Source organism: Salmo salar, chromosome 20, assembly GCF_965601325.2.
Source record: "Salmo salar chromosome 20, fSalSal1, whole genome shotgun sequence".
NCBI classification, from domain to species: domain Eukaryota; kingdom Metazoa; phylum Chordata; class Actinopteri; order Salmoniformes; family Salmonidae; genus Salmo; species Salmo salar.
In genome coordinates, this window is record NC_138310.1 from 1,116,381 (window position 1) to 1,128,930 (window position 12,550).

Consider the following 12,550-nt stretch of genomic DNA (forward strand, 5'->3'; position numbering starts at 1 on the left):
CTTCTGTCTGTTGCATCTCTATCGAAATTACAGCATCTGTGCTGTTACGTGACACTTTCTAAGGCTTCCATTGGCTCTCTAAAGCCTTCAGAAAGCGGAATGACGCATCCCCTGTCTCTGGGCAAAGTACAGCAGCACAGTTTGTCATTTCAGTGGTCTGCCTGGGGACAGTGAGACTGGAGATGCGCATTCACGAGACCTCGCCATTTTTTTCTTTCACTCTTTGAATGAATACATCGTTGTCCGGTTGGAATATTATCGCTATTTTACGAGAAAAATAGCATAAAAATTGATTTTAAACAGCGTTTGACATTCTTCTAAGTACGGTAATTAAATATTTCGATTTTTTTTGTCACGAAATGCGCTCGCGCGTTACCCTTCGGATAGTGACCTGAACGCACGAACAAAACGGAGGTATTTGGATATAACTATGGATTATTTGGAACCAAAACAACATTTGTTGTTGAAGTAGAAGTCCTGCGAGTGCATTCTGACGAAGAACAGCAAAGGTAATCCAATTTTTCTAATAGTAATTCTGAGTTTAGGTTGCCCCGACATTGGCGGGTGTCTGAATAGCAAGCCTGTGATGGCTGAGGTATGTACTCAGAATATTGCAAAATGTGCTTTCGCCGAAAAGCTATTTTAAAATCTGACATAGCGTTTGCATAAAGGAGTTCTGTATCTATAATTCTTAAAATAATTGTTCTGTATTTTGTCAACGTTTATCATGAGTAATTTAGTAAATTCACCGGAAGTTTTCGGTGGGTATGCTAGTTCTGAACATCACATGCTAATGTAAAAAGCTGTTTTTTGATATAAATATGAACTTGACTGAACAAAACATGCATGTATTGTATAACATGATGTCCTAGGAGTGTCATCTGATGAAGATCATCAAAGGTTAGTGCTGCATTTAGCTGTGGTTTGGGCTTTTGTGACATATATGCTTGCTTTGAAAATGGCTGTGTGATTATTTTTGGCTGGGTACTCTCCTGACATAATCTAATGTTTTGTTTTTGCTGTAAAGCCTTTTTGAAATCGGACAACGTGGTTGGATTAACGAGAGTCTTATCTTTCAAATGGTGTAAAATAGTCATATGTTTCAGAAATTGAAGTTATAGCATTTTTTAAGTATTTGTATTTCGCGCCACGCGATTCCACTGGCTGTTGAATAAAGTGGGACGCTAACGTCCCACCTAGCCCATAGAAGTTAATCCTGGTTGATGTGTCAACAACTATCTGTAAATTATTAGTAGTCAGCAGTTCACACACCAAGTAGGCCACTGTCGAAGACAGGTAGCACTTAAAGTAGTTGACCCTAGCTAGCAAAAAGACAGTACTAGACCACTACAGATAAAGACAAAAAATGATAGTTATCACTCTAGTGATAGAATGAAAAACATTGAGATGGAGCCTGAGAAGCTACACTCAGAAAATATGTGAAACCACTCCCCTCCAATACAACTGCTGATTCCCAAAACAAGTCACAAATTGCCTTGCCCCTTAATCCTGGTTCATGTGTCAACAATTACAGTTAAAGTCGGAAGTTTACATACAATTAGGTTGGAGTCATTAAAACCTGTTGGGGCTAGGGGGCAGTATTTGCACGGCCGGATAAAAAACGTACCCAATTTAATCTGGTTACTACTCCTGCCCAGTAACTAGAATATGCATAGAATTAGTAGATTTGGATAGAAAACACTCTAAAGTATCTAAAACTGTTTGAATGGTGTATGTGAGTATAACAGAACTCATATTGGCAGGCCAAAACCTGAGAAGATTCCATGCAGGAAGTGGAAATCTGATTTGTGGAATCACCTTCAACACTTTGCCTATGAAACACACCGTGAGTTAGGATTCATTTAGCACTTCCTAAGGCTTCCACTAAATCAAATCAAATGTATTTATATAGCCCTTCTTACATCAGCTGATATCTCAAAGTGCTGTACAGAAACCCAGCCTAAAACCCCAAACAGCAAGCAATGCAGGTGTAGAAGCACGGTGGCTAGGAAAAACTCCCTAGAAAGGCCAAAACCTAGGAAGAAACCTAGAGAGGAACCAGGCTATGAGGGGTGGCCAGTCCTCTTCTGGCTGTGCCGGGTGGAGATTATAACAGCACATGGCCTAGATGTGCAAATGTTCATAAATGACCAGCATTGTCAAATAATAATAATCATAGTAGTTGTCGAGGGTGCAACAAGTCAGCAACACAAGAGTAAGTGTCAGTTGGCTTTTTCATAGCCGATCTTTGAGAGTATCTCTACCGCTCCTGCTGTCTCTAGAGAGTTGAAAACAGGAGGTCTGGGACAGGTAGCACGTCCGGTGAATAGATCAGGGTTCCAGCAGGTCTGGGACAGCAGGTCTGGGACAGGTAGCACGTCCGGTGAACAGGTCAGGGTTCCATAGCTGCAGGCAGAACAGTTGGAACTGGAGCAGCAGCACGGCCAGGTGAACTGGGGACAGCAAGGAGTCATCAAGCCAGGTAGTCCTGAGGCATGGTCCTAGGGCTCAGGTCCTCCGAGAGAGAGAAAGAAAGAAGGAGAAAGGGAGAATTAGAGAGAGCATATTTAAATTCACACAGGACACTGGAAAAGACAAGAGAAATACTCCAGATGTGACAGACTGACCCTAGCCCCCGACACATAAACTACTGCAGCATAAATACTGGAGGCTGAGACAGGAGGGGTCAGGAGACACTGTGGCCCCATCCAATGAAACCCCCGGACAGGGCCAAACAGGTAGGATATAACCCCACCCACTTTGCCAAAGCACAGCCTCCACACCACTGGAGGGATATCTCCAACCACCAACATACCATCCCAGGACAAGCCCGAGTATAGCCCACAAAGATCTCCGCCACGGCACAGCCCAAGGGGGGGCACCAACCCAGACAGGAAGACCACATCAGTGACTCAACCCACTCAAGTGATGCACCCCTCCCCGGGACGACATGGAAGAACACCAGTAAGCCAGTGACTCAGCCCCCGTAATAGGGGTAGAGGCAGAGAATCCCAGTGGAAAGAGGGGAAACCGGCCATCACTAGATGTCAACAGTCTTCTCCGGTAAAAACTGACCGAACGAGAGGCCTGGAAAGTTGGTCATAGGGGGAGGGCCATTACTACTATGACGCGGGCGCCCGTGAGTACCATCTCGTTCCGAAACGTTTAGTAAGACAATGCAATCGTCCGCCTTGAATATTATTGAAGCTCTGATTGAAAAAGGCCCTAAAGATTTATGTTATACAACGTTTGACATGTTTGAACGAACGTAAATATATATTTTTTGCACATTCGTGACGACAAGTCCCACGCGCCTCGTACATTATGAGTAGCCTTCGGAACGCGCTAACAAGAAGGAGCTATTGGGACATAAATTATTAACTTTTTCGAACAAAACTACATTTGTTGTGGACCTGGGATTCCTGGAAGTGCCTTCTGATGAAGATAATCAAAGGTAAGGGAATATTTACAATAGTATATTTGATTTTAGATGGTTCCAAGATGGCGCTAACCTGTATCATCTAGCCTATTTTTCTGAGCATAGCACCTCGTTTATTGCAAAGTGTGATTTCCCAGTAAAGTTATTTTTAAATCTGGCAATGTGGTTGCATTCACAAGATGTTAATCTATAATTCTTTGAATGACAATATTACATTTTAACAATGTTTTCGTATAGTAATTTTGTAAATTGTAGCGCTGATCCACCGGAAGCATTTGAGGGAAAATATTTTCTGAACGTCACACGCCGATGTAAAAAGCTGTTTTTATATATAAATAGGAACTTTATCGAACAAAAAATGCATGTATTGTGTAACATGATGTCCTAGGAGTGTCATCTGATGAAGATTGTCAAAGGTTAGTGCTGCATTTAGCTGTGTTTTGGGTATTTGTGATGCATGCTAGTTGCTTGGAAAATGGCAGTGTGATTATTTTTGGCATGGTACTCTCCTAACATAATGTAATGTTTTGCTTTTGCTGTAAAGCCTTTTTGAAATCGGACAACGTGGTTTGGTTCAGGAGAGGTGTATCTATAAAATGGTGTAAAATAGTCATATGTTTGAGAAATTGAAGTTATAGCAATTATGAGGTATTTGTATTTCGCGCGACGCGATTCCACTGGCTGTTGACTAGGGTGGGACGCAAACGTCCCAGGTTCTGAGACAGGTTAAAAATCGTTTTTCAATCACTCCACAAATTTCTTGTAAACAAACTATAGTTTTGTCAAGTCGATTAGGACATCTACTTTGTGCATGACACAAGTTATTTTTCCAACAATTGCTTACAGACAGATTATTTCACTTATAATTCACTGTATCACAATTCCAGTGGGTCAGAAGTTTACATACACTAAGTTGACTGTGCCTTTAAACAGCTTTCAAAAATTCCAGAAAATTATGTTTTGGCTTTAGAAGCTTCTGACAGGCTAAGTGACATAATTTGAGTCAATTGGAGGTGTACCTGTGGATGTATTTCAAGGCCTACCTTCAAACTCAGTGCCTCTTTGCTTGACATCATGGGAAAATCAAAAGAAATCAGCCATGACCTCAGAAAATAAATTGTAGACCTCCACAAGTCTGGTTCATCCTTGGGAGCAATTTCCAAACGCCTGAAGGTACCACATTCATCTGTACCCCGTGTAGCTCAGTTGGTAGGGCATGGTGTTTGCAACGCCAGGGTTGTGGGTTCGATTCCCACGGGGGACCAGTACAGAGAAGAATTGAAATGTATGCATTCACTACTGTAAGTTCCTCTGGATAAGAGTGTCTGCTAAATGACTAAGATGTAAATGTACAAACAATAGTATGCAAGTATAAACACCATGGGACCACACAGCCTGTCAGGTTGTGCGCTACTGGTGGAGAAGTCAGGAGCAGAGAGTTGATCAGGTGCACACTTTATTTGGTAGAAGCAACAACAGACGGACGCAAAAGTGAAAAGCGTGACAACATTCACAATAATGCAAATGTTTAACAATAAACATACTTCGGGTTAAACACAGTACCCGGGGGAAAAAACAGCCTGGCACGTCACACAAAGACATGGGGGGAACAGAGGGAATATATATGTAGTGGGATTAGGGAATGTAAACCAGGTGTGCGTGGAAACAAGACAAAACAAATAGAACAATGAAAACTGGAGCGGCAATGGCTAGAAGACCAGTGACGCCGAACGCCGCCCAAACAAGGAGAGGAGCCGACTTCGGCGGAAGTCGTGACACAGCCGTCATACCGGTTAGAAAGGAGACGCGTTCTGTCTCCTACAAATGAACGTACTTCGGTGTGAAAAGTGCAAATCAATCCCAGAACAACAGCAAAGGACCTTGTGAAGATGCTGGAGGAAACAGGTACAAAAGTATCTATAACCACAGTAAAACGAGTCCTATATCGATATAACCTGAAATGCTGCTCAGGAAGGAAGAAGCCACTGCTCCAAAACCACCATAAAAAAAGCCAGACTACGGGTTGCAACTGCACATGGGGACAAAGATCGTACTTTTTGGAGAAATGTCCTCTTGTCTGATGAAACAAAAATAGAACTGTTTGGCCATAATGACCATCGTTATGTTTGGAGGACAAAGGGGGAGGCTTGCAAGCCAAAGAACACCATCCCAACCATGAAGCACAGGGGTGGCAGCATCATGTTGTGGGGGTGCTTTGCTGCAGGAGGGACTGGGGCACTTCACAAAATAGATGGTGTCATGAGGGAGGAAAATTATGTGTATATATTTAGGCAACATCTCAAGACATCAGTCAGGAATTTAAAGCTTGGTTGCAAATGGGTCTTCCAAATGGACAATGACCCCAAGCATACTTCCAAAGTTGTGGCAAAATGGCTTAAGGACAACAAAGTCAAGGTATTGGAGTGGCCATCACAAAACCCTGATCTCAATCCCATAGAGAATTTGTGGGCAGAACTGAAAAAGCATGTGCGAGCAAGGAGGCCTACAAACCTGACTCAGTTACACCAGCTCTGTCAGGAGGAATGGGCCAAAATTCACCCAACTTACTGTGGGAAGCTTGTGGAAGGCTACCCAAAACGTTTGACCCAAGTTAACCTGTTAGGGCTAGGGGGCAGTATTGACACGGCTGGATAAAAAACATACCCGATTTAATCTGGTTACCACTCCTACCCAGTAACTAGAATATGCATATACTTATTACATATGGATAGAAAACACCCTAAATTTTCTAAAACTGTTTGAATGGTGTCTGTGAGTATAACAGAACTCAAATGGCAGGTCAAAACCTGAGAGATTCCTTTACAGGAAGTGGCCTGTCTGACCATTTCTTGAACTTCTTTTCCATCTCTATCATTTACTAATGATCTCTGCTCTAACGTGACACTTCCCACGTCGTCCATAGGCGCTCAGAGCCCGGGAAAAAACAGAATGTCGTCATTCCAGCCCCAGGCTGAAACACATTATCGCCTTTCTCAAGTGGCCGATCAAGGGACACTGGGCTTAGGCGCGTGACCCGACCGCCCCCGCCTTTGGGATTTTTTCCTCTGTTTGCCGAAAAGGAGATTCCCTGTCGGAATATTATCGCTTTTCTACGAGAAAAATGTCGTAAAAATTGATTTTAAACAGCGGTTGACATGCTTCGAAGTACGGTAATGGAATATTTAGAATTTTATTGTCACGAATTGCGCCATGCGCGTGACACTTCTTTACTATTTCGGATAGTGTCTGGAACGCACGAACAAAACGCCGCTATTCGGATATAACGATGGATTATTTTGGACCAAACCAACATTTGTTATTGAAGTAGCAGTCCTGGGTGTGCATTCTGACGAAGACAACAAAAGGTAATCAAACTTTTATAATAGTAAATATGATTATGGTGAGTGCTAAACTTGCCGGGTGTCTAAATAGCGAGCCCGTGATGCCTGGGCTATGTACTTAGAATATTGCAAAATGTGCTTTCACCAAAAAGCTATTTTAAAATCGGACATATCGAGTGCATAGAGGAGGTCTGTATCTATAATTCTTAAAATAATTGTTATGCTTTTTGTGAACGTTTATCGTGAGTAATTTAGTAAAATGTTAGCGAATTCCCCGGAGGTTTGCGGGGGGTATGCTAGTTCTGAACGTCACATGCTAATGTAAAAAGCTGGTTTTTGATATAAATATGAACTTGATTGAACAAAACATGCATGTATTGTATAACATAATGTCCTAGGCTTGTCATCTGATGAAGATCATCAAAGGTGAGTGCTGCATTTAGCTGTCTTCTGGGTTTTGGTGACATTATATGCTGGCTTGAAAAATGGGTGTCTGATTATTTCTGGCTTGGTACTCTGCTGACATAATCTAATGTTTTGCTTTCGTTGTAAAGCCTTTTTGAAATCGGACAGTGTGGTTAGATTAACGAGAGTCTTGTCTTTAAATAGCTGTAAAATAGTCATATGTTTGAGAAATTGAAGTAATAGGATTTTTAACGTTTTGAAAATCGCGCCACAGGCTGCCAGTGGCTGTTACGTAGGTGGGCGATTTGGGCCACCTAGCCCAGAGAGGTTAACCAATTTAAAGGCAATGCTACCAAATACTAATTGAGTGTATGTAAACTTCTGCTCCACTGGGAATGTGATGAAAGAAATAAAAGCTGAAATAAATCATTCTCTCTACTATTATTCTGACATTTCACATTCTTAAAATAACGTGGTGATCCTAACTGACCTAAGACAGGGAATTTTTACTAGGATTAAATGTCAGGAATTGTGAAAAACTGAGTTTAAATGTATTTGGCTAAGGTGTATGTAAACTTCCGACTTTAACTGTATCTGCAAATTATGAGCAGTCAGCAGTTTACACACCAAGTAGGCCATTGGGAAGACAGGCACCACAGCGAGTGCAGCTAGTGCAGACCAGAGCTAGCTAGCTACTTTCTACGCCCTGGACCAGAGCTAGTTAGTGCAGACCAGAGCAGGACGGATGACAGTGAGGACCAGAGCTAGCTAGCAACTAACTATGCCCTGGACCAGAGCTAGTGTGGACCAGAGCTAGTAAGGACCAGAGCTAGCTTGCTACCCTGGACCAGATCTAGTTGGTGTGGGCCAGAGCCAGACCAGAGTTCCAGTCCTGGGCGTAGGTAGTAGCTAGCTAGCACTGGTCCGCACTAGCTCTGGTATAGCTCTGGTCCGCACTAACTAGTATCAACAATATTTTGTTTTGCAATCTAATGCCGGGCGTACACTACACAACTTTCAAAATCCTTACATTGCTGAGCCTCTGACAAATCAACTGTAAATGTCGGTGTTCCTCAAGGTTCCATTTTAGGACCACTATTGTTTTCACTATATATTTTACCTCTTGGGGATGTCATTCGAAAACATAATGTTAACTTTCACTGCTATGCAGATGACACACAGCTGTACATTTCGATGAAACATGGTGAAGCCCCAAAATTGCCTTCGCTGGAAGCTTGTGTTTCAGACATAAGGAAGTGGATGGCTGCAAACGTTATACTATTAAACTCAGACAAAACAGAGATGCTTGTTCTAAGTTCCAAGAAACAAAGAGATCTTCTGTTGAATCTGACAATTAATCTTGATGGTTGTACAGTCGTCTCAAATAAAACTGTGAAGGACCTCGGTGTTACTCTGGACCTTGATCTCTCTTTTGACGAACATATTGTAACGCCCTGGCCATAGAGAGGGGTTTTTTGTTCTTTATTTTGGTTAGGCCAGGGTGTTACATTGGGTGGGCGTTCTATGTTCCTTTTTCTATGTTTTTGTATTTCTTTGTTTTGGGCCGAGTAGGGTTCCTAATCAGAGGCAGCTGTCTATCGTTGTCTCTGATTAGGAATCATACTTAGGCAGCTTGTTTTCCTTTGGGGTTTTGTGGGTAGTTGTTTCTGTTGTGTGGTTTGCACCGACAGAACTGTTGGCTTTCGTTTTCCCTGTTTGTTTTTGCAGTGTATCATTAAAAATCATTATGACCACTTACCACGCTGCATCTTGGTCCCCTCTTCCAGACGATTGTTACACATATCAAGACTGTTTCAAGGACAGCTTTTTTCCATCTCCGTAACATTGCAAAAATCAGAAATGTTCTGTCCAATAATGATGCAGAAAAATGTATCCATGCTTTTGTCACTTCTAGGTTAGACTACTGCAATGCTCTACATTCCGACTACCCGGATAAAGCACTAAATAAACTTCAGTTAGTGCTAAATACGGCTGCTAGAATCCTGACTAGATCCCAAAAAATTGATCATATTACTCCAGTGCTACCCTCCCTACACTGGCTTCCTGTTAAGGCAAGGGCTGATTTCAAGGTTTTACTGCTAACCTACAAAGCATTACATGGGCTTGCTCCTACCTATCTTTCCGATTTGGTCCTGCCGTACATACCAACACGTACGCTACGGTCACAAGACGCAGGCCTCCTAATTGTCCCTAGAATTTCTAAGCAGACAGCTGGAGGCAGGGCTTTCTCCTATAGAGCTACATTTTTATGGAATGGTCTGCCTACCCATGTGAGAGATGCAGACTCGGTCTCAACCATTAAAGGTTGAAGTCTCATCTCTTCAGTAGGTCCTATTATTGAGTGTAGTCTGGCCCAGGAGTGTGATGGTGAACGGAAAGGCACTGGAGCAACGAACCGCCCTTGCTGTCTCTGCCAGGCCAGTTCCCCTCTCTCCACTGGGATTCTCTGCCTCTAACCCTATTGCAGGGGCTGAGTCACTGGCTTACTGGTGCTCTTCCATGCCGTCCCTAGGAGGGGTGCGTCACTTGAGTGGGTTGAGTCACTGACGTGGTCTTCCTGTCTGGGTTGGGGGCCCCCCTTAGGTTGTGCCGTGGTGGAGATCTTTGTGGGCTACACTCGGCCTTGTCTCAGGATGGTAAGTTGGTGGTCGAAGAAATCCCTCTAGTGGTGTGGGGGCTGTGCTTTGGCAAAGTGGGTGGGGTTATATACTGCCTGTTTGGCCCTGTCCGGGGGTATCAGCGGATGGGGCCACAGTGTCTCCTGACCCCTCCTGTCTCAGCCTCCAGTATTTATGCTGCAGTAGTTTATGTGTCGGGGGGCTAAGGTTAGTCTGTTTTATCTGGAATATTTCTCCTGTCTTATCCGGTATCCTCTGTGAATTTATGTATGCTCTCTCTAATTCTCTCTTTCTTTCTTTCTCTCTCTCGGAGGACCTGAGCCCTAGGACCATGCCTCAGGACTACCTGTGATGATGACTCCTTGCTGTCCCCAGTCCACCTGGCCGTGCTCCTGCTCCAGTTTCAACTGTTCTGCCTACGGCTATGGAACCCTGACCTGTTCACCGGATGTGCTACCTGTCCCAGACCTGCTGTTTTCAACTCTCTAGAGACAGCAGCAGCGGTAGAGATACTCTCAATGATCGGCAATGAAAAGCCAACTGACATTTACTCCTGAGGTGCTGACCTGATGCACCCTTGACAACTACTGTGATTATTATTATTTGACCATGTTGGTTATTTAGGAACTTTTGAACATCTTGGCCATGTTCTGTTATAATCTCCACCCGGTACAGCCAGAAGAGGACTGGCCACCCCTCATAGCCTGGTTCCTCTCTAGGTTTCTTCCTAGGTTTTGGCCTTTCTAGGGAGTTTTTCCTAGCCACCGTGCTACTACACCTGCATTGCTTGCTGTTTGGGGTTTTAGGCTGGGTTTCTGTACAGCACTTTGATACATCAGCTGATGTAAGAAGGGCTACATAAATACATTTGATTTGATTTGATACAAATTTAAAATGGTAATAGTTTGAATGGCATTTCTAGCTTAAATGGTTGAAGACTAGTAGCGACCAAACATTTTTCACCTACGTTTTTGGCCCCTGAAATGCAATAGGATTTTTGAAAATATGGTTGTAGTGTGAATAGGATAAGTTGTATCAAAACCTTTTTTCCAAGCTAATCTGGTGTTGGTAGCTTTAATGGTTCAACAGCAGTGGCGAATCCAAATACTTCCCTTTCAAGTCTTTGGAGCGTGTATGAACATTTGAAACAGTTATAGTTCAAAAAGTATAAATGGTATCAAAAAGCTGTATACCAGCAACCTATTCCAGACCGGTCTGCACGTTTTTAAGTTTGAATGGCGTTTCTAGCTTTAACAGTTGAAACCCAGAATGTTTCCTATTCAAGTCTATGACCATTGAAATTATTCATGCACATTTGGTTGTAGTGTGAAAAGTATTAGTAGTATCAAATGTATTTCTTTTCTCCAAAATTATATTTTTGGTACCTTGTTTACTCGCTTGTGATCTAGCTCTCATTGACCACCATTGAAAACGCTGCTAACGCTATCTAGGTAGCCAGTTAATATAACTTGTTTTCTCCAAATGTATGTTAGCTAGCTAACTTAGCTATATTATGAATATAACTCTCATCTGCTGTCGGCCTCAGGATACAATTTGAGAGTGAACGAAGTTAGCCTCCGAAAGTGTAGCCTTGACTGTATGATGACAGTGCATTAGCCATCCAGTGTCCACAGTACAAACTTCATTTTAGCAGGTTGTAATGAAGGTCTACAACAACATACCTGAAAGTCTCCTGATTAGCAAGAGGTAGTCTATGTTTACTTTCATTGTGTATTAAAAACACAGTTTGGGATCATTGTGAGAGGTTTTCTCCATTAACCAATGGAGAAAACCTCTCACAATGATCCCAAAGGGGGAATTGGACTCTTGGAAAAACTTTGACCTGAATAGTAACAAGGGGAGGGCTTGACAATGGGTCAATTGGGACTCCGTTGGAACGTTACCTAACGTTTTAGAAACATTCACTGTTTGCTATGACATGGAGTGTGTGAAGAAATTAGTGTTATCACTTTTAACAGCGCTGTGAAACTTAGCATTTCTTAGTTAGTGTCCATCTGTTTATAATTGTCTTATAAATAACTGCTCAGTTATAATAGAGTCGGAGAGTGTTCTTTTTTCCTGAAAAACTTTTTGGTGGAGAGAGCCTTGTCAACCGTAAACTCTTGTCGTTTTGACGTGGAGTCTTGTTTTATCTGTCACACGGCATGAAGAAGAGATGTATTTGTATTGGCCTTCATACATCTTTCAAAACCATCTCTTGCTATTAAGACAGCACGATATTGAAGACACAGGGCCCTAAAGTGAATCTTTGAAGAATAGTTTATTTATACCTACTTCCAGCCTGTACTGTATCAGAGTGGTTGTGCTCTGCGCTTTAAGGAGGTCTGGGAGAATGTGAAACATTTTGTGTTAATATAGCGGAAGGGAGAGAGTATGAGCGAGTATCTACAGTGTAGAATAAATGTTTGTGAGTGAGTGCCCGTGTGTATGCATGCATATGTGTGTTTGTGTGTGTGCGTGTGTGTGTGTGTGACTCTAGGAAAGTGAGCAGGTGCACATGACAAGATCGGCAATCCATCATAGATTATGAGATTTGCACAACAGTCCTCTATCTCAGTGTGTACCTTGTATGATATGATGGATGGATTATATGCAATGAAAATGATGTTAAAGAGCAGGTTGTGTTGTTATTGTGTTACCTAAATGTAGTAGGTAGTAACAAAATGTAGATGGTGGTGGTGAATAATGTTTTTATCTGAAAAGTT